This window comes from Blennius ocellaris, assembly GCF_963422515.1.
Source record: "Blennius ocellaris genome assembly, chromosome: 5".
NCBI classification, from domain to species: Eukaryota; Metazoa; Chordata; class Actinopteri; order Blenniiformes; family Blenniidae; genus Blennius; species Blennius ocellaris.
The window spans coordinates 18,342,855-18,362,967 of NC_137654.1; the positions used below are offsets into that span (position 1 = coordinate 18,342,855).

The 20,113-nt window shown below is 41.3% G+C and overlaps 1 protein-coding gene across 1 annotated transcript in view; it reads left to right on the forward strand.

The window, feature by feature from the left end:
* The window catches only part of casz1 (castor zinc finger 1), a 166,284-nt gene that overhangs the window by 60,460 nt on the left and 85,711 nt on the right, over positions 1-20,113 (forward strand). The window contains exon 4 of the mRNA XM_080496761.1: positions 15,057-15,104. The gene's annotated coding sequence lies outside the window, so the exon portion shown is untranslated. The remainder of the gene's footprint in view (positions 1-15,056; positions 15,105-20,113) is intronic.

The following is a 20,113-nucleotide window of genomic DNA, read 5'->3' on the forward strand; positions in this document are numbered from 1 at the left end:
CTTATTTGGTGTATTTCTGGGTGGGGACGTGTTTGTGTTGAGCACTATGGCAACCAAAGTCAAGGTGACCAAGAGCATGTTGCACACATTAGATTACCAGAATAAAGGCAGGAGACAATGCAGTCAGCACAAAATAGCATTTATCTGCAGCCTGATTGTAGGGATTTCAGACACCATCCCTGGGCTGGCTGTGGATTTATTGTCTTGGTGAGTGGGACCACCACACTGTTAGCGGTATGAATGCAGAGGAACCGGTCACTTCTGTGCACACACCGTTTGCCTGCTCACAAACGTCAGTGTGATTGTTTCTCAATGGAAAGTGTTTCTGTGAAGTCTTTTCTACCTTTGTGCCTGTTTTGAGAATTGTTGCAAGTGCTATCATTGTGATCACATTTTAAAAAGCTGTTTTTATGTGTGGATCAAAGACTGATAGCGTGTAATAAACTCATCGTCATATTGGAGGTGTTTGAACTCCTCTCAAAGCATTTCTATTATGGTCTGCTGTGGGTGTTCCCAGCCTATTTGATCAATCTCCAAAAAAAGCTAAAAATGTTCTAATATTAGCAGCTGGTTGAAAATCTGGCTGGCTCAGGGCAGCACATGTTAAGTGACTCCAGCAAATTATGCTCAGTGGTGCGCTGTGGCTGGGAGTCAATGTTCAGGGCCTTCGGAGATGAATTTGTGTTCAGCCTCAGATTTCTGCTCTGCACTTGTGCCAGCACAGTAAAAACCTATGTCACTTTGGCAGGCTGTGCAGTTGTGGGGATTCAGTCTCGTTTAAAAAAAAAAACATGAAAAGGAAAACAACCATGTTTTTACAATGCTTAATGTCTTATTTTATTAAAACATCCGTCCACACGCGTGCCCCCATGCTGCGATGAATATGTGAAATGTGTGGACTGGCTGACATGGCGCTTGTGCGCGCTTCGCTCTGTTACCTCTCAGAGAAAAGCTGGAATCCTGAAATACTGACTGAAAATAAGCCTAACAAACCTTCGACTTCCCCTCCTTTCATAATGCAGTTTTTCCCCCCCCCCAGGAATGTGTGCAGGGCAGCAAGCGGTTATTTCACAGACAGGAAGGATGATACAAGGACGTACTGTAATTACGTTCAAAGATACAGATTCAGCCCAGTTTTCACTTGTAAAACTTGAGCAATCAGTTTTGGAATCTGAAAGAATCCTCTTTTGTGGTTGTCATGTGCTATTGAAAGAGTTTGCTTTGCCCCGGCTTGTGACCACTTGTTGAAGGGGTTGGGAGTGATTTAAGGAGGGCAGCTGGATAACAGAGATTTTATTTATCTTTTCTTAGAGCCCTTTATTTTTTTGCAAGCAGCTCTCAGCTTGCAGCCTCTTGACTTTTCTGGCAAATTTTCTGAATTGTGTGAAGTGAGTATGACTAAAGGGAGGAACAGCTGAGAGTGTGAATGTGTGTAAAAATGTGAGGAAAAATGGAAAAGGGCAGAGATGTGAACCAGGGGGCATTGCAGATCTCAGGCGCTGCCGTTTCGAGTGCTAAATGTTGATTTCCTGCAGCTCTGTTTGAAGAGAAAGGGAAATAGGGCAAAACATTTGCCAAAGGTCAGGGATCGGGACATGGGTAACGTGTATATGCTTTTTGACTTCCTGCTTGTCGAATTCAACATATTGATGCTCTTGCGTTATATTTTGATAAGCTGGAGAGGCTGGCTGTCACTAGAAGTTTTTCTAACGTGCTCAGGTTATTGGACAGTGTTTCTCACGGCTTTGTGAAACCTCTCCAGGCATCTGAATATGTGATTGCGCTGCGCCGCTACGTGTGTGAGGATAGATATGGAGGCATTATTACCCAGGAGAGGTCATGGGTCAAGTATTAAGCAAGCTGCCTGCTTGGATCCCTGCATCAGAGATTTCACTCTGTTGGCCCAGGAAATACTCCTGTGTCTTGTCTAAATAATCAAGGAGTCCTTCAGCGTACAGTTTTGAAAACTGATAAATAAACACAAGAGACGGAGATTAAGAGGAAGTATCACTGCGTGGAGCCCACAGTGCTAAAGTAAAGATTTTTCCCTCTTAATTATAGATCAACAGAGTGGTGTTTACAGGTCATGGCTCAGGAAAAGGAATACCCTGTTGGTCTTACGCTGTTACCTTTCGTCTCATTTTCTTAGTTTCATAACAGTGTTGTTTGACCTTCTACATAGGAACAATCTGTTTTAGTACCATTCCTCGAAAAATGCAGGAAAACAATGGAGCAGGCTCGGGTAGGAAGTCACATCTCACCATATCAAAAACAGATTAGAAACTGAAGAAAAGGCCAAAATTCATGTATGCAGGAAAACAAAGACAGCAGTAATAAAACGAGCAAAGGCTTTTTTCCCCTTTTTTTTTCTTTCTCTTGAATGTGTTTGGCAGAAGATATTTCAGAACTGGTTGTGCTTTAAACAGCATGGGCTGAGGTTTCTTTAGGTGCTTTTAAACACATTTAGTAGAGTGAATGTAAAGAGAGATTGCTTGAGCAGCAGCAGTAGGAGTCGTTGATGTCGGAGTATTGTTCACAGGCCTGAAGCTCCCTGTTTTATCTGATGAAGCTGCCATTCTTTGGAAGTTCCTGGCTGGCCTCCTCCTGTTTGAATCTCCACAGAGGGACAAAGTTAGAGTGAGCATTATCACACAAACTCAAAATAACCCCAGAATTCAGACAGTGCCTTATTAGGCCATGAATCCACAATGGGAAGGAAGTGAACCAAAAATTTATTGACAGTCCAGTGTTTCTTTGGGTCTCCACACAGGACAAGATAACCTAAGTTGGAGCCGCTGCCGGTAGCTTTCACTTTGAGAACAATTAAAACAGTTTTGAGTGGTTTCAGCTGTATTAGTTTAGGTGAAATTATGTGGGACTTAAAATGTACCAGGCATACACAGATACATCTAACATTATTGCCTGGGGTATATTGAGGAACATAAACTCTCTGAGTAATTGAATAACTTACCATTTAAGTGGTAGTGAAGCACCGTATTGAAATTTTTCTGCGATACTTCTCTCACATATTAAGAAAGTATGGTTTGAAATTGCTCACTAGCCATATGAGTGTTCAAAATCGCAACGACTGTAAAGTATTAGTTTAAAATAAGGTAGTTTAAGTTGTGAAAGAGCCTCACTGTCCTCGTCTAAACTATTTATGGATCCACTGCATAAAATTGCTGCTGTGCCTCACAACGTGCCTCAGTTTTGTTTTGTTCTATTTTTGACCTGATTCTGCCCTTGAAAAAGGACAAGAAAACTGACGGCCCGTGCGTGCGTGTGTGCGTGCGTGCGTGCGTGTGTGTGTGTGTGTGCGTGTGTGTGTGTGTGTGTGTGTGTGTGTGTGTGTGTGTGTGTGTGTGTGTGTGTGTGTGTGTGTGTGTGTGTGTGTGTGACTGTGTGTCTGCAAACGTGTGTGTTTGTGTGGTAGCTGTGGAGGGTGGGGAGTATGGCGTCACAAGTACTCTAGTTTAGGAAAAGTGACACTTTGCCTTGAAAGACTCCTCAGGTCAGTCAGATAAGGAATTTAGTGGCTTTATCACAAATGCCAGTATTTAATTTAAAAGGGTGAGGCACTTAGGATCTGGCAGCAGTCTTTCAGTCTGGTGATAAATTTGCAAGAAAGTGGAAAAGATTGGAGCCCGAGAGCAGATTAGCAGGATACAAATATAGAAGTGACATTATAGTGGGTATTAGTCAGGTGCTGAACAAGTGGCTGGTTCCTGATAGCCCTGAGAATGGGGCCTGACGGTGGGCCGGGAGGAGGGGGCCGGTTTCTGGACACACTGTGGAAAGACTAGATAAAGGAGATAGTCGCGTAAAGAGGCTTCAGCTCTTTCCAATGAAACACATTCAAGCTCTTACATTTTAATTATTAATGGAACATTCTTTCAATCCTAATGTATTGCATTACCTTTGAAACTTTAGACAGTAAGTCCATTTCAATGTCAAACTGCTCTTTTTTTTGTTTGTTTATTATTCTGCTTCACAGTAATATTTTGTTGAGTTTTCACCTTCTCCCCTTCATTGCATGGCTTTTCTGAGGTTTCTTCCCACAATCCCTAAAAATAGGCATTTAAAGTTAACTAGTAAAATTGTACGTGTTTATTCATGTGAGTGCTGGTGGTTGTCTGTGATGGCCCTTTGATAAACTGTTGACTTTTCAAGTTGTTCGCTACGCCTCAAGTGTGGATCAGCTCCATGATATTAATTTGGATAAAGTGGTATAGGAGATCGAAAAGTGTAGTAGCCTTGGAAACAAAACAAGAAAATGTCTTCACATACAAAGAGGGAGAACAGACAGGACAGGAAAGAGAAGTGTGCACTGATGGAGATGAGACAGGTAAGTATCAAAATAAAACAGGAAGGGGTGAAACAGGTAAGGCACACTGACCTGACAAAATATAGAAGTTGTGATTACCATAGAATATCTGTACTAATAAACTTCTAGTTATAAGTAATGACTGTGAGGAAGCAGGTTTTCCTGAAAAAACCTTTTTTTTTCCTGTTACACCTGCAGTTCTCTGCATATTCTTGTAATTTTACAACCATATATGTGACAGTGAAAATAACATTTGAGGCACTCTATAGCCGGCATTTAAATTCTTAGTAAAACTGTGAACACACTGAGCAATAAGAACAGATCCTTTGTTTTTCATTTGGTACAAATGGCCCAGATCTGTACTTTAGATCAGTGTTGCTTTGACAGAAAAAAAATAAATGTCTTCCCACAGTAATAAGCCAACATGGTTTTAAACTCACAGGCCAAGTGTGAAATTTGCTGTTCCGTCAACACGAGGTGCTGCAGGCCTCCTGAAAACACTGCTGGCTGCAACACACTTGAAAGAAATTCACCTTTAGGGCATCCTGTCAAAAAACAGCTCCTTTCCCTTTTTCTCTCTCCTGTACGAAAACTTCTCTCAGACCTAATCTGTACCTGAATTTCTCTGGTGGTGGAATTTTGTGTTTTGTACTTGTACAACCTGAGGGCTTTCTCTTCTGTTTTTTTCAACTGTTGGTGTGTACTCGACAGCTGACAAACATCAAACTGAGATGACCTGAATGACTTCCGTATTTTTTTTAAACATAGAAACCAAAGTACAAACATATCATGCTATTTCACTGACTTGTTGGTCTTCGGATACAAGTATGAAACATGTACATAACCATAAACCTGGATATTTTAACTTGATAACAATTTAAAATAGATGTTAGTTTTCCAGCATGCAGTGCATCATGAGCAGTTTTGTCTGCTGTGAGCTTCTTCTCAGGTCATAGAAACATTATGTGCTACCCAGTTTGCACACTTACATGTAGCTGACATGTTCTCCAGAGGGGATTTTCCCAAGCATCTAAACATCAGTGTGTTGAGCATCTGGTCTGAGGTGCAATTCAGGATAAAACAAGCTAAAGTTAGATTTGCTGTATTCCTGGAGTGATAGAAATTATTATAAAAAAAATAATTCTGCTGTTAATACCAAATTTATGGAAGAAGGTGGGAGTGTAAGGCTTTCCCTCTAAAGGATGTGCAATAAAACATGTTTCATTATCAACTGTAATTACATTCCTATAGCTGCGTGTGTGTACTTCCATCCCTCTTTGACTTAAAACTGCATGTTCATACCTGTTTTAGAAGGCTGTAGAAAAACACTGTGAGAAACAGTGGAAAACATTGCCAAAGAATTGAAAAAGAAGTAGATGAAAGCTGGCTTACTTAGAAATCTGTGTACAGTTGAGAGAATTTACAAATCATACTGAAGCTGATAACAATAGTGACATATTGCACACACTGTAGCAATGGAAGCTTCCCCGTTTCTTTTTCCTCACTTGTTGGTTGTATGCCAGCATGTCCTTGAGTTTCTGACTTCATTTCCCTCTGATCGTCAAATATAAATATATATTTTGTTACTTAACTTTCCAATTTTTTTTCCTATTTCCATTGGTCACCCCTCCCTCTTTTCCCCGACTCTACTTTTTTTTCTACTTCTTCTTCTTCTTTTTTTTTAACAACAGTTGGTGTGTGTTCGTCTTGGCAGCGCTCCATAGCCTGTTTGATGTGGTTTCCAGAAGTCCTGAACTGTAGTCCCTGGCCACTCTTTCTGTCATCGGCAGACCTGCTGTCTCTTTAGCCTCCATTGACTCCTTTTAACCTCCTCCTACCTTCGTCACACTGAAGCAGCTGCTTTCCTTCCCGCTGAACATTTCTGCATGGAAATGATCTGATTCCCATTATTTGGTAGTAAACTGGGTTTGGCTGTGGGCTGCATACACAAGTACACTCTCACATATACAGTTTGCTCTCTCGTCAGGCATTCAATACACTTACCGGCTCCGAAGAAAAATTAAAGAACCCTCCTATTTCCCCGTTGTAAATATAAATTAGGGAGGACTAAATTTACGATTTGCTTTTTAAGTCATGAGCCACCCAAGGCTTGTAGTTTTTTTCCCATCTCAATAATATGTAAAACTACATCAAAGTTAATCAGCTCTGTTGAACCCATTTCTACCAGTGACCTCTACACACTGTAATTTGAGTGATAAAGGGAGGGGAAGCAGAGACAGGCAGATAGTAGCATCAAAGAGGGCCCTGTAGAGGACAGTCAGTGACCCTATATGGGTGCCTTTCCTGCATATAGCAGCACGTTTAAAGGGAAACTGATAGGCAGGTGAAATATCTGCCACTTACAGAAAAGAGGTAGGGACTGGGGAGGGCAGACAGGACAGAATGGATATGGATTGGGTCACAAGGCTGACGAGGCCATCCTAAGGAAATGAATATTCCTTGCAAAGTACACTTGGTGACACTTGTGTCTAAGGACAAAACACAAGAGCAAAGGAAATCTATTCCTCACTTTTATTTGGCGTACAAAAGCACTGGATCATGTTTTTTTTCCAGCCTCACATAACACATTACACGCTATATTGGGCTGTTTATGGTGACATTACCTCAAAGTACGCCTTGCTGTGTCCTGACACCACTTAAACGACGCAGGAAAAGAATTTTTCTCTCCTGTCAGTCTTCCTGCTAAGTTTGAAGCAGAAAAGTGAAGGGATTAATCAATCAACTTTTTTTTTTTCTCTATGCACTGAAGTGTACATGTATCCACTTTCACCCCACCAGCGGAGATACATGTTATTATTGGGTGGACTTCCACTTTGTATCAGATGAAGGCGATGCGGTGGAGGCAGAGCTAAACATGCCCTGGGGGCTGGAGTGAGATTGGTGTCTCATTTTCAGGGGCAAACAAACACATACAGGGAGCAGACATGGCTGTCACATCTCCCTTAGCTCCACTGTCACCCCTGAGGGCAGTGGGCAGGGGCAACCTCTGCGCTCTGGTGAAAAAAAATCTCCATGTAGTCATGGAGAAACACACAAGTAGACATTCACACAAATGTAGATGTTGCGTTTGTTACAGCTGCCGTACGTGCTTTCTCAAAAAGCCGAGACGAAAACCTTTCGGTTGTTCTCTTGAGACGACAAGCTTGGCTTTCCCGGCTCAAAAGCAGCACATTTAGTGCACAAACCTGGCTCCATTTATAACTTTCCCAGATTGATCAGTGATTGTGCTGGCGCCGAGCAGCTGTATAGCTTTACATCAGCGAGGAGGAGGTTTAGCGGTTTTCAATAGTATTTCAGGATATCCTTGCTGCTGCTGCTGCAGTTTTTGGCAGACTAACAGCTGCCACCAGCATTAGTGTACAAGCAGACACTTCTTAATGTTCCCCAACCCTGGCCTCATGTGTCACATGGACTCCATCCAGCCTACCCCAGTTGCCATCCATGCTGGCCTGACTAGTTGAGGACAGTGTGAAAGCAGCAATTTTGCCATATTCCTGACACTGTCCGCTCATATTAATGTTTAGTAACTATAATGTGACCAGCTCTGACTTTCCAAGATGCCTCAGTTTGCCCGCAAAAGACAAACAGGGAAGAGACACCTTACTAATTATATGCGATTTATTATCACAGATGAAAAGCGATTACTTACAGTCTCTGGACCAAGGGAAATTAGTTACGTAGCCCTGTTGCTTATAATTTGACAACACTGCCTTGAATTCACTGAGATGTAAAATTAATTCTTGCAGTTGTTTTCAATGGGACTTTCATGTTTGCCTTGCTCTCTGTTAAAAATCTGAGAAAAATACAAATGATTGGGCTTGGCTCAGTAACTTCATTGTACAGGGAAAAGAAAGCCAAACTGGACGGGGTTCAGTGGTTTTAGGCCTTTTGAGGGTTGGTGTGTCAGGATTTATGTATTTAATTACACACTCATTCTACTAATGTAAGCGGAGAAAAAAGGAAAACGGAGGGGAAAAAAGCCCTATCAAGCCTATAAGCTTGTAGTTTCTCTCTTACTGAAAGTTGGCCACCACTGCTGTTTAGCTCCCCTTGAACTGGGCTAATACTTGTCTATTCCGATTAGGATTAGTATGTGTAGCATGTGCTCAGGGACCCGGGACACGTAATCTAATAAATCAAGATAAAAAACTCGGAGATTGGTTTACAGAGGGCTCAGATTTACTATTGGCCATCTCAGAGAAACAGGGATTAACACAGCATTTGGTGCTGTAGTTACACCCCCCTCCCCGATTATGTGCATAGGAAGAGAGAGAGAGAGAGAGAGAGAGAGAGAGAGAGAGAGAGAGAGAGAGAGAGAGAGAGAGAGAGAGAGAGAGAGAGAGAGAGAGAGAGAGAGAGAGAGAGAGAGAGAGAGAGAGAGAGAGAGAAACTCAGAGGGAGGGAGTAGAAGAGAAGAGCTGGCCCGGGCTTTATATTGCCTAACAGACAGCAAGTTAAACTTGCAGTGACAAGGTCAGGTTAGTCCTTGTACAAAAGGCTTTGTTCCATAGGCAGATTAAAGGTCTCTCTGACAGTTTTTACACTTTTGGATCATGTTGAACATGTTAGGAGTTAATCCTTTCTGAGGGGGAAAAGCCCTGTTGCCACATGGACGAGGTAAAGAGAATAGTGAGTGTACATAACGAGAAGAGCCTCACGTAAAACAATAAAACTTTAATTTCATTCAGTCCTCTTGTTTCATTTGTATTTTTTTCCTCTCCCATTGTACGCACCCTTTGATAAACAGTCACCGTCTCTCACAGCCACATGCAATGCGTGATTGCAGCTCTATTCGATATGAATGCAGCCTTAGTTTTTTCTTCTTTTTTTTCTTTTTTTTTTACAGCTTAAGAGAAATTTTCCCACGCACATCTCCAAATCAGAAGTGAAACCGATCATTTTAGGAAACTTGCTGTGGGGTTTGTGTGATGTCTTTTGTTCATGCTGTGAGTGAGTCTGCAGGTCAAGCTGAGTGTTTCCCTCAAGCTGATCAAGTGATTCAGATAGAATAATATTTTTCTCTTTTTTTTGATGTGAATTTTCTTTTTCAGGGTTTCTATGTGGTCCAGTGTGTTAAGACGGCTATTATGTGTCAGGTGCATTATATGCTTTATGCATATATATACTGTATATGCATGTTGATGGAGCCCCACATCATGTTGTATCAAGAGTTGTTTTTTGGCATTTATCTGGTTTACTCTACAAAAGTAAGTCTATACAGTTACACAGTTGGACTGAGTATGTGTTCACTTGCCTGCTAAAACGCCTGGAATAAGATTTGAAGAATCATGTGTCTGTGTCAGTTTTCTGTCTGCTGCAGCTCCTTTTCTGCTAAGAGTTTTTCTGAGAAACAAGACTAAAATACATCCACCTGAAATTTGAGCTCTTTCTATTTTCTCCCTGCTGCCGGGGTTTCACATAAAGTTTTACATATCAAAAGTGGAATGTTCTTTCATCTGCTCACATGTCTTGTTAAGCAATATCAAACACAGGAGATTCTTTCTATGTCCACATATAAAGCTCAAAAAATCCTAGCAACACATCCCTGCTTGTGCAAAAGAGGCCTTTTCTCTCTTTCACAGAGAACTGTTAGCAATATCACTGGGCAATTAGCAAGGAAACGAGAGAGAAATGGAGAAGCCAATTACTTCTGCGAGTTAGCTAAAGGCCATTTTAAACTGTGTGCCCATGACATAATAATGTTTATGGTAAATATTATAGTTGGAGACAGTGAGTGCATGGCGTGAGAGGCAGAAAAAAAAGGCATCAATCTCAGATCGAGAATAATTTATTAAGATCTGAGATGCGGCAATTACGTGGAAAGGACCAAAAAGAAAAAAAAAAGAAGAAGCCAACTCTCCAGGAACCGCATACATGATTGCAATCTTGATTAAATCCCCCTGGATCTAATGAGTTGATTTTCTGCTGTTAATATTGCATTGGCTGATGATGGATTCGTTAAGATAATGGAACGAAGCTAAAATATAAATGACTCCCTGTCAAGGAGCAGATTTTCGTCATTTTCCGTCTGACACCTCCGCCGTGGGGATTTGGTGAGGCCTTTTTGTGTTTAGAACCATCAGGATCTGGAATACTAATTGCTCATGTGTGGACGCTTCTCATGCCTCTCCTCCTCCTCCTCCTGCACCCCACCCCACCCCATCCCTGCCTATCGTCTTGGTAAATATCGGCTCCACATCTCTTCACAGAAACAAAGAGAGCAGCTTCCTTTCTTTAAAGCTGGAGAAAGCCTCCCTGTTTTTGCAATATGAATACACAAAACACTGGACACAAAGTCATTTCTTCAGCTGCTAATTCACTTAAAGATATCACATATTAAAATTTGCACTGCATTAGTCAAAAACTACAAAGAAAACCGAAAATTGCATGGAACTGGCCTCTCTTTAGCCACTTGTGCTTCGGATTTAAATTAGTAATGTGCTCTCCATTTGGTGCCGTGCAGGGGAGCCGAGCCACTCAGTCCCTGTTTCAAATTGTGTGTCACTCAAGTCAACTGGCGGAATAAAATGTCCCATGTATAGACTATTGATCCATATCAGGCATGAAACACAACTCTCTGTGTATAATGTTTCTCTCAAGTGTGGCAGACAGCTGATGTAAAAGGCATTTGTAATAATCTGCAGGAATACTGCAGTTTGCATTTGCTCAGATAATATGTTATGGTTTGGGACAACTTAGTGTCAGTTAATATAAAGGAGCACACTATTATATTTCAGGATGCAGGAGGAGAAAAAAAACACTCTTATATCTTATATCAGAGTACAACTATGGTGTGTGTAGTTTGATGTAAGGCACCTTCTAAATCTGAAACTTTTTCTTTCAGTGTCGTAATTACCATTGTAGTCCAGTTTCATGCTTGGCCTGACCCTTCCTTTGTGCCGATTATGATATTGCCTCCTTTTTTCCCCCTCTCCATGCCGCCATACCGGGGAACCCGTCTGATTGGGCCATCCCCAAGCCCCCTTTCTTCTGTGTGTCACTTTTTGTGTCCTTTAACATGGTTTTACTAAAAAGTCTTTTTTAATCAATCAAGGAGCAGGCAGAAAATGGGCTTTGTCATGGTCAGGCCCGGGGTCGTGTGATGCCTGCTCTGCCTGGTGACAGGTCTTCAAAAGGGATAAAAAGGAATATTTTGGGGGGAAAACGGGGGTTTCCATGGCACCGGCACTTGTTGCACATGGATCACCATTCTTTGGTTCTGCATGAGATTGAGGTTTCAAAGAGCCGGACAACAAAAATTAGGCGAGGAGGGGACAGCAGGACTGTGGAGGTAGCTGCCCTCAAGCCCCTGACTCTGTCCTCTCCTGGGGGAGAGGGAGAATAGGAGCCAGAAGTGACAGAACAAAAAGGGGCCTACGAGGTGCTGTCAAATATGCATGAGTAAATGATCAGTTGCTCACTCTGCAGTGTGTTTAAAAACTCCGAGCAGGCTGGAGGACACCGAGTAGAGACCGATTCAGCGAGAAGTGTATTCTTGTTGTGGCTTCCACTTCATGTAATTAGAGGTTGTTTCATGTAGAATGAGGTCACGTAAACTTGTAAGTTTCTGAGTTTATGTGTAGGAAATGAAATCAGGAAACTTAAACAATGGATTGGCAGTCATTACAGCAAAAGAGGGTTATTATTTCAAACTGTTCTGTTCAGCCGAGTGCCTGTTTGTCGGTTCCTGTTATTAAAATTTGTGATAATTGAGACGGTACGGCGCGATTTATCAGCTTAGCTTGTTTACTCTTTAAGTTTGAAAGGCGTTCATTTAATGTGGGCTTGGTTTGCAGTAAGTGGGCATGCGGCGTTAAAATATGAATGCACGCAAGCCGCCGTATATTTCATACATGAATAGCTCTGAGCTGTTCTCACTTGTGTAAATATGTCGTTCATAGTGATTACCTTTGTGCTCCACCTTGATTTCCTCTAACAATTACGCATTCCTCTGTCTTTGGGAAAATGCCATGAGGGGGTCAAGGTTTCTACGTGTCAGGAGTCTTTTAAACAATTTGCAATAATTTCCATCGCATCATCACCGCCACCTTCAATAACAAACAGAGGTTACACACATGTCGCTTCTTTACACTCACACAATCAGAGGCGGACGTGTTTTTGGTGTTCAGGGGCTTTAGCCTGTTCACACCTGAATGAAAGAGGTCAGATACCCCAGGAGCACATTTACGTGCTCGTCCTGATCAATATGTAAGAATCACTGTGTGATGCAAGAGTTGCATATTCATTGTGCCATAATATTAAGTGATGATAGTTTAATTTCAAAGCATAGGGATGCTTTTAACTGCTTGTAATCACAATTTATGTGTATTTTTTGAGATGTATTTTGCATTTGAGGTTCTCTGCAATGTGCTGCCAGTCTGTTTAAAAGGTTAAGACAGTTGGGATATGTTTCTTGATGGGATTTTATCATGCCAGGCATGCTCTGTTTCCTGATGAATATATTAAAATTATTACTGTGCAAACAGAGTTTCTAATTACTGACCTGCTTGCCATTGTACTGTGCGTTCTGTATGCCCCCCTTCTTCTCCATGCCTTGTTTATTTATCTGCACCAGTGAATACAGAATAGTCTATGCAATGTCATTTCCATCCACATGAAAATGATTTTGAAAATGCCAATCTTGCCTATTATACAGTGTAATTACTTGTCTGCTTTTTGATTTTATCATATCTTCAGCCGGTGGGAAGATACTTGGAGAGGCTAAACATCTTAGCGGAGCTTGTCAGCAGATGATTTGCAATGAAAAAAAAAAAATGAAAAAATGATAAAAACTCCCAGTGTGAAAAGGAAAGAGCTATCTGTCACATGTGAAGTCAGTGACTGTAGTTTACTGAAGGTTTTACCTCGTATGTGGGTTTTTCTTCTTGAGATGTCGGCATTGTGTCACATGAAAATGTACGCTGTCTTGTCACACCACATTGTGTGAGGGTTAGGCTTATTTCAAAAAGTACGGAACTGTTTTCGGGACAATTAATTATACGCTTCCTGACAGAAAACTTGGCATCAGCTGTGTAGATAATGATACACCTACGTCTTATGGAACACATTTCTCAGATACACTCAACAAAAACATAGTTTTAAAAGGCATGTAAAATATGGACAGATGGACCCACCTTAATGCATTGTTGTACTGTGAATGTGAATGAGCATTTTCCAGTTACCTTTGTTTCCACTCAGCAGGTTTTTCAACTTACGGGGCCAGAATCGTTATTTTTTTTAAGTTCACTCACTGTCACTACGTGACCTGCCACCTCACTATACTTCACGAGTGGATGCTCGTATAGGATGTGTGCACGTACTTTATGTGCAAGAGTCAAGTGTCACCCATGTTACTGGAGCATTTGCTCCACATCATGGAAAAAGGGCAACCCTTTTGTTTACTTGTCTGACTGCAATGTTGCACAGGGGGTTGATCAGGGGACTTGATAGGAGCTGCAATTTAAAAAGAGGACACTGCAGCTCCGAACAAAAACAATTAAAGGAAAATGAAAGACGGCCCCCAAGGGTTAAAAATAGAAAATTATCAACATGCATGCTGGAATCCACTACCCCCCACACCACCGCCTGCACCCACACCCACACCCACATCCCCCCCCCTCAAACTTACTGGGCCTGCATTGTTATGTATGATCAGATCTGCCAGTTCTTCCTCTAAGCTCCTTGTCACATTTTGACTTAATGAAGTGCAACTTAGAAGGGAATTGGGTTCATCATGCTAGTCGCACGATGCTCCCTTGTTGTAGCAAACAGGAGTGGCATGGGACCGAAGCGCTACAGCGCAAGTCGTTATCATTCCGGTCAGTCTGTTTAACACAAAATTAAACAAAGAACTAATTAGTGCCTCATGAATTAATAACTGCACTGTTGCCGAGAAGAAGTTAGGTTGCTGAGGGGAGATATAAAATAAGTAGGAAGATCAGGTTAGAATTATTATTACTTTTTTCTGGGATGCATGGGCTCTCAAGGTTAGGAAACTTTTGAGAGGATTTAAGAGTGACTCAACTGGTTCTGCCAAAGTCAGTTTCTGTCCTGATGTTACACTTTGTCTCTGTGAATGGATGTCATATGACACTGTATTTTCTTTCTATTCCTTGGTAAAAGGCAGATATCCTAGATTACATGCATATCCTTGTTACCACAGTACATATCATCATGGCAGAGTGTGTCCTGTTATTTATGTTAACCCTCTTAATATATGGGAAACCTTTATCTGAATAATTTCATACTAAGATTTAGTACTTTTTTTTTTCCTGCAGAACTAGAGCCCAGTCTCAGGAGAAAGAGGCAGTTAATAAAATATTCACCTTAGTCTGATTTCCAGTCTGTTTATGAATTATTTCAGGCAAACTACAGACATAGTTAACTGTACTCTGTACAATGGCTCCCCATGCTTCAATGGGCTTTACAAACTCCCCCAGTCACCAATCCGTTTCCCCATGCTGGGATGAGGGGCCTGGGTGTCTGTGCACTTTTATTCTCTATATCAAAAGGACAGGAGCGAACAAAAGTACACATCTGCCTTTTGCATCATCTCGAGGCTCATTACATTAAGTCAGCCGCCGCAGATTACACGAGCTGGGTAAATGTATGGATTTCTCACGAATCTCTGTGTGCATGTATGTACATTGGAATAATCAGTGCCTGGGTTTTTAATGTTGTTTTTTTTTTCTCCTTTTGCTCTCCTTCTCAGATGAGGTGAGCCCTTCTATGGAGTGACTCCCCAGGAAGAGAAAACGAGGTAGGACAAATCCCCAACATGACTGATTACTGTCCCCACCATCTCCCCTGTTCATATCTCCAACAATATCAGGCATCTTCATTAATCCCCATGGATCAATGTGTCTGGGGGTTGTAAAAATTGACAAATGACTTATTAGAATCCCACCGTTTTATTTTCCAACTGATTAACTCACAGCAATGTTGTACACTATACAGGCTCACTGATGTATCTGTTTTCCAAAGAGGGCCTCTCTAGCTTTCTCCCTCTCTCTCTCTCTTTCTCTCTTTCCCTCTCCCTGTCTTACTATGAGGGATCTATACTGAATCCAATGCACTGCTAACACACTGTGTTAGAAGAGCTGTCAGGCTGAAGAGGTCCAAGACCATGAACAACATGCATTAGACATTAATGTTTGATATAGATACTAAATGTTGGAATTTCTGTTTCTTGACAGAATTTGACTATTAAGCCATTCTTTTGCTGATTTGCGGTTCTTCAAATACAAAAATAAATGTACTTACATGAAGCAGCACATCAAAAAGCTGGACCTGCTTTACAGTGCATTCAAACAAACAACAGTATTTTATTGTCCTTGTTTCTCTGTTTTGAGCTTGTGTGCTGTGTTCTTGTTTTCTCGGTTGTTAATTGTAACTTGATGCTCTTTTACGCCTGCTTTATGTCTAGATGTTGCTGCAGTTACATCCCACATTGTCATCTTGACAAAATAATATAATTTTTCCACTATATGGCATTTATTACTGTAACAGACATTAGACACAGACATCTAAGTACAGATGACATCCACCAAATTAACAAGAGTATAAAACCTTTTGTTGCTGGTAAAAAAAAAAAAAAATCCTGCCTCTGTACAATTTGACTCTCGAGAGGACACTAATGACTTGTGACTTGAAGAAACTGCGTTGCTTTTTTTTTCTCTCCCTGAGATGAAACCCTCTGTGCTAATGATGTTAGCTGGTTTGAGCACAATGCTGATGTGGGAGTCTGTCATGAGGATGCATACAACAGCCCTTGCCCCTGGCCTCCTAGTCAAGAGGGATCTAAACATTCAGAAGTGACAGTCTGGGCTGTCTCATGTCAAACCAGAGACCCTTGCTATCACTCGGGGTGGGGGGGGGGGGGGGGGGGGGGGGGGGGGGGCATGGCCGTGAATTGAGGTGGAGGGCTACACCACACTCCTTTGTTTCTGCTGGTGTCACTCACATACCAGAGAGAAGACACACTCCTTGCATCAATCAGAGCCCCAGATACATGCCCAGTGTACAACATGATGACGACACCGGCCACAGATTTCCACTCAGATACGAGAATCGCCAGCTGCAGGAGGGTCAGGTGGCTTTCAGGGCCGCTGCATTCATCCCTCAGAAGCGTCTCTCGCAGGTGAACTCGCGTAAAAATCCATCGAAAGATAAAAAAAGCCTGTGAAACAAAGCGAAGTTAAATTCATTCATGGTACAGAAAAGCCTCTGTCTCTTTTCCAAACCACATAACAGCAACATAACTAAGTACCGTTATTCCATTAGTTTTTAATAAATGTTGATGCAACCAGTAATGGAGGTCCATTGGCTCTCTGGCATAGGCCTGCCATGGAAGGCCCCCGATCCACAGATAAAAGAGCTTGTCTATTAGACAGTGGTAAGAAATTGAAAGTATGAAACTGTCAAAATGTGTTTTCATTGGTTACAGAGATGATCTCGGCGGACATTGAGGGTTTTAATTGAGCTCATGGAGCAGACATTTGGTGCTTGCTTACCAGCAGTATTGGCTTCTTTCTCCTCTTTGCTTTCAATGAACAATTTCACAGATATGGATTCAGTCGTTAGTTTAAGTGATCACATTTTAGAAATCCTAATGTTTTCTGTGACTTTAAATACTGCTTTAGCTCTTTTCCATTGTCTATGCAGAGGATGTAATATGTGTTTGATAATGACTGATAATTTAAACTGAGACTCTTTCTTTTGTGGTTTGTTGGCTTTTCAGAACTTGTGTAGGAGGGCAATGGTTCTCTAATAAACAGAAGTTCATTCAGTCATGGATAAAAGTAAATAAAGCCCACTGTCTGCCGTAGGAAAGATAATTTGTCTCACTGAGGAAAAAAAAAGAGCAACAACTCATGAAACTCAATTTACCATTATTGTATCACTCAGTATGTTATAATAACCAAAATGAGAGGCTGCCCTCTCGTTTTCTCCACTTCTCTCCCTGCAACACGTTTTGTCCTTTAAATTTTTCCAGTGTGTCAAAACAAGCAAAGGCTACATGGAAACGGCAGCCCTGTGTAAATATTTATGATGTAACATCTCCATGTGAATAGACTTTCTTCCCAATCCATCCATCATTACCGGCATATCGTGAAAGCCCACCTCCCGGTGGTGGCTCAGGGCCTTAGGAAGCTCAGACAGGAGCGGCGTGTCCCCCTCACATTCAAAGTATTTGTTTTTCTTTTGACTGGGGGCAGCCCAGCTGTGAGGGCATTTCATGTGTCAACCCCTCCGTTTTCATTCAGGGCTGACTTCAAAGTCCATTTTGGCCCATTGTTTCTGTGACGTGGCTGCCGGACCTGAGAATGCCCAAACAGAAAAATGTGATGTAGGTCAAATTACATAGTTGTGTCCTTGGAAAAAAAAAAGGGATTCTTCTTGTGAAAACATAAAGCCCTGGTTACCGCCTCACCATAGCTTCTGTGAGAGTGCCCACATACTTGGAAAATGTGAAAAAGCTGAATAAATGGGCTGTAGAGGCAAAAAAAAAAAAAAACAATCCACACTTTAAGTTTAATCCTGTCTTTTTCAGAACACTTCACTCAAGCACAAATTACTTAGTTCTTGAAGCTGTGATATAAATTATTGGAGACTATACTATATTTTGTTTTTGGTGTTATTTGTACCTGAAGTGTGATTGGGACTTATGGGCAGACACAGAGTATCTGTTAGGGCCTGTGCATGCACGGTTCTGTGACTTGTGCAATGGCTTGAAATGTGAAACATGTCTTCATTTGGTACAAAGTAGGATGAAGGATCTGCTCTTTTTTTCTTTTTTCCCCTCCAAGCATGACAGTCTTTAAGAACGTGACGCTGCAGTAGATTTATGAGGTTGTGTGTTTGCAGAAGTAGGTAAGTCTACTGCCTTACCTAAGTGGATTACAAGGTTTTAAGCTTTTCTACTTGCACAACTTATCGGCAGAAAATAGGCGTTGCAGCCGTTCGCGAAATATTGCCACCCAGACTCTCATAACATTATCATTAGCCATGGAGGATTGCTGAAATGTGATTAATACATCACCATTTTGACAGAGTGAGCCAGAAAAGGTAATATGGATTATTACAATGGTTGTAGAGCTCAATACCGCCATCCAAGTTTATCCATTTATCTGCAATGATGAGACTCCTTTGTGTTGTATGGCATTGTAACATCTATCTAAATAACAAAAGATATCTCTCCCATACACAATTGTTGTGCTGTTAATATTCAGTCCATGCAACAATGCACATGGGAATGGAGTGCTGAGACAAAACTTGACTCAGAACGGGGGAAAAGTCCATAGAACATTATGAGCATTATGAATCGATGCTCAAGCCTCTAGTACCGGGCACTTTTTCCTTGGCTTCGGTATCTGATTACCTTCAAACAAAAATATTGCTGCTGTATTGTTCAATTACAACTGGTTGAGTGCCGAATGATGCAATTCACTATCTAAGAGCTATTTTTTTTCTTTTTTCTATACACTTTGTGTGTTTTTCATTCAGTTGGCCTTGAATGATACACGTTGAATAAATGCCATTTTTCTGTCGTTTCAAGTGCCTCTTTTCTCTCCGGATCCATTCAAGCTCTCAATACCTTTTTCTCCCCCTCTCTTCTCCTGTCTCTTTTTTTCCACGAGCAGGAGGGTTTTACTTTACTCCTTTGTCATCCTAATTGATTGCATTAACCTTTTGAGTATTGAATTTCCTGTGCATCACGCCGAGCACAATGTGGAATATTATCATAATCCTTCCAAGTAATGGACACAGGGCAATCAACAATGCTTTAGGAAAAGTACATCTTTGAAAGATGGAGCGTCATATTATTTTCAGTCCTAAGACCTGGGTAGGGTGAGACTCTTGAGCTTTAAGAAACTTTGTCGGTAACTGAGGAAGGTTTTATTCATCAATCAAAGACAGTAGCATTTACTGTCTTGACTGTAGACTGTGGCTAAGAAGGATGCGGTTGTTCCTGTGATTGTCTCGACTTGATAAAATATAGTCCCAACCCTTTTTTGCAATAAAAGTAACTTTTCCAAAGTGTCCCAGAGTGTGTCATGTAATAAGTGTCACTTTTCAAATAATTAAATGAAAACTTTGAGCACGTGAGTCATGCAAAGGTCTGCCAGAGGAGTTAAGTTTAGAGGCCAATTAAATCATATACATGAAATGGTTATATACTATATATTCACACATTGCGGACAACAACTGAATACAACTCAATGACCAAATATTGCAAGGATACCTGGCAGTTCAGTGTTATTGCCACAGTTATAAAACTAAGGGTGCATCCACACGACGAGAAAAACTATCTTTTTTCTCCCCAGTCTTCCCCCAAAAAACTTCCGTCCACACCTCACTATGAACACGGCTCAACGCGAGCCTTCACGGCATGTAGTACACATGTCAGGCCTTTAGAGGCGCTGTGACTTGCCAAACACGCCAAAAATGCAGAAGAATTCAAAGCACATAGAACTTTAGAAGTAGATTCTTGCTCATAAACCTCCTAATAATTCTAGTTGTGTAGGTCTGTGACCGTACTATTTCTGCTGTTAGCATCATGTAGCTTTATGCAGCTCCACCGAAGCTTACAGTCCCTGATTGCTGTGGTTATTGGATGACATTGCGGACCGCGGTGGGGGGGAAGAGGGGGGCGATTACATCATCTTTTTTCCACAGATGATCGTTTTTATTTCAATCAGACTAATCATTGTTAATATTTTATTAAAAAAACTAACAAACTGAAACTTAATTTCATAGAAAACCTTT